Below are 3299 nucleotides of genomic sequence, written 5' to 3'. Positions count from 1 at the left end.
CACAGCAGCCAAGTCCGAGCACTCTCTGATTATGGGTTTCATTGTTTTAGGTCATCGAACGTCACCAGCACCCACCACGAGTCAAGCTTGCTTCGTTATATGCCCGAGAGCATTTGCTGTGGCAGCCCCGCACCCAGGGCGCGGGAGAAGTTTCAGTCACCAGGTGCCCAAGGCCGTCGTCACAGCCTCGTCTCCTCCCGGTACAGGTCCCAGACTGTGTGTCTGACTTGGAAGAGGAGGAGGGCGGGGCAGTGGCCCCTCACTCTGTGCGTTCCTGCACATCATGTCTTCACAACCCGCCCTGTGCAGCGGTATCAGGACTGTCCTGCCGTGTGACAGCCGAGGAAGCGGCAGTTCAAGCAGGTGAAGCCACCAGCCATGGCCACAGTTTGGCAGAGGCAGGATTGGAATCAGGACCTGTCCAAGCCCCCAGCCTCCATCCTTTCTTTGTTTCCTTCCATCCTTCCTTCCTTCATGTCTTCTTTTTCTTTTTTTAATAGTCAGTATTCTTAGTTCAAGGGCTCCTATTGCAAACATAAAACCAAACATGGGCTTTGATTCTGTGAACCTGAATTCACACATCTAGGAAGAGAAAAGGAAACTGTGATCCGTGTACGTGGATGAAAACCAAAGGGTCATGGCTAATCACATTGGAGTTTTTCTTGTTGTTGTTGTTTGTTTGTTTGTTTGGCCTCTCCGCGCAGCATGCGGGATCTTAGTTCCCCGACTGGGATGGAATCCGTGCCCCTGCAGTGGGAGTGCAGAGTCCTAACCGCTGGACTGCCAGGGAAGTCCCTCACATTGGAGTTGTAAAATTTCTACAGCCTAGAACTCAGAAGCCACAGGTCTTATAGGTCATTCTGGCTGTCCCACGGGGTATCTGTACTTTTCTTGAGTTGAGCAAACTTATCAGCCTTCAGCTTCTCGTTGGTGACACTGGTTAACCCCTGAGCATTAAGGATATATGAACGGCTCTGGAAGACTTCGTTCTCAATGCCCTGCATCCCCTTCACCATTGTTGACACTGGTTGAATCCTGGATAGATTTTTCACCATGGATTCAATGAGATCAGTCACATTTCATCCAATAGACCAGCTGGTTATCCTTTTAGCTTGGTGATTTCACATGCACTTTCCACCACTGTCTTGCACGCTTCCTTCCAATTTTCATTATTTTTGTTCTTTCCCATTTCTGGACCCAGTTCCCGGAGAGAAACGCTGGCCACATATACTCCAAACAGCCACACTTGAGTTGCCATGTTCTCTCCAAATCCATCCACGACAGCTGCTGGCATGAATGCCAAGTTCTCAGCCATAAGATAGTGAGACCTACCAGAATCCACATTTGACACCCACTTTCAATCACGCAGTGCTTAAGTAATCCACTTTCCAGGTAACGTATGTGAGAATATCCACTGGGTTGGAAACCACAATTATGATGCGATCAGGACTGTACTTGATGATCTGAGGAACAATGAATTTGAAGACAACATTTCTCTGCACCAGATTAAGATGACTCTCTCCTTCTCACTGGCGCACGCTTGCAGCTACCCTCACAATCTCTGAATTGGCAATCACAGAGTAAACTGTATCTGCCACAAATTTAGGTGTCTGAAGAAAGAAGTCCCCATGCTGCAGATGCATCATTTCTACTTTGAGTTCATCTTTTCAAACATCCACAAGGGCAAGTTCATCAGCCAGGGACTTTCCCAGAATGCAGATGTCACATGCCATACCTACATGTCCAATACCCACTACAATGATTTTATTATTTGGGACTGTTGCCTCTTCTGTGACCAGCGCAATCAGTTTTTCCTTAAGAGATGCCGTTGTGCACAGGAGAGAGAAGGCTTTGAGGACAGGTGTAATGGTCATGCAAAGGATACAAGGTCAGCCATGTGTCTAGCCTCCTCTCTTTCTGTTCATCCTGTTCACGCATCCAAGTCCATAGGGACAGCTAGGCCTTCGTGAGATGTGTGATCTCCATAAGGCTGTTCCCCAGAGTGTAGCACATGAGGGCCATTGCCGCACGCCAGGTCCACAGGGGAGCCACTGACCCCAGCATTCACAGGCAGCGTGGGGCCTGCCTGCCACTGGGGCTCGTAATCCCTTTTTTATTTTGGTCCCTCCCCAAGGCTGAGACCATGGTTCTCCATTGTAGGAATGCAAATTAAAGTAATAGCGACCACTTGTTACTATGAGCCAGGAACTTGATTTATATGCCTCTATTCACTCCTTAAAACTTTATAAGGACATTTACAGATCAGGAAGCTGAGGGTCAGAGTAGTTGAATGACTTACCATAAGTGTCATAAAACAGGTTCTTTTGGTGACACCCGCAGTCATCCTCCTCCCCCTCCCACAGCTCTGTTACTCATGAGCGGAGCTGGATTTACTGAGCAACCCTGGATGCTTAAGCTCTGGGTCCCCTGACTCACCGCTGCCCCTTCCAAGCCCTAGAAGTCTACTCATATGGCCACATATCTTTGTGAAATTTGAATAAATAAGATGTTTTAATTTTTATCTTCTAGAGGAGAGCCTCCTTCAGGTTCCACAGAACCTGGATCACCTGTTCATGAGTGTACCCCTTAAACATCCTATCTAAAAGCTTGCTTCTTCCTTCTGTCTCCTTTCCCTACTTTATTTGCTCTCCTTGGCACTTTCACTAACACACCATGTACTTTAGGTATTTATCTTATTGACTGCACATCGTAGGCTCCACTCACTAAGTGTTTTTGGGTGAATGAGGGCAGCCATTGTCCTTACACATACAGCCATCCTGTGCAGTAGGTTGTTTCCATATTATAGAAAAGATATAAAGATGTGAGAAATGACTTGTTCAAAGGCACCCACCAACAAATCCAGTCCCCGTTCTCCTGCTCTGAGCTACCTTTGGACTTAGCCATGTCTAGATTTCCTCTGGCCATGACATCATAACTTACTCATAGACCAGATATCTCCCTGGTATTTCATCCTTGACTCCTCCCTCTCTCAACAAGCTCCCCCTACCCTCCAAATACTATTGACCGCCTCCCAAATATTTCTCAGACCCAATCACTTCTCTCCACGGCCCCCACCACAAACAGGGTCTTCATCAGCTTCCTCCTGGTCTCCCTGCCCCTGGTCTCTTCCCCCTACAGCTTCCAGAGGCTAACCTGATCAAGTCACTCTCCTGCTGGAGAATTATCCCATGGATTCTTATTTCTTAGAGGTCAGATCTGAAATCCTCAGCCTGACCCACAAGACCCACATTGGCTTTTATTTTTTCCAGTTCCTCAAACTCACCATCTCCTTCCTGACT

The 3299-nt window shown here is 47.6% G+C and overlaps 1 pseudogene; it reads right to left on the bottom strand.

Annotated features, from left to right (window-relative positions):
- Positions 1-818: 818 nt before the first annotated feature.
- Positions 819-1661, bottom strand: LOC101321333 (L-lactate dehydrogenase B chain-like; annotated as a pseudogene).
- Positions 1662-3299: the final 1638 nt, after the last annotated feature.

This window comes from Tursiops truncatus, chromosome 1 (genome assembly GCF_011762595.2).
Source record: "Tursiops truncatus isolate mTurTru1 chromosome 1, mTurTru1.mat.Y, whole genome shotgun sequence".
Classification (NCBI taxonomy): domain Eukaryota; kingdom Metazoa; phylum Chordata; class Mammalia; order Artiodactyla; family Delphinidae; genus Tursiops; species Tursiops truncatus.
This window is presented reverse-complemented; position numbering and strand designations above follow the sequence as displayed.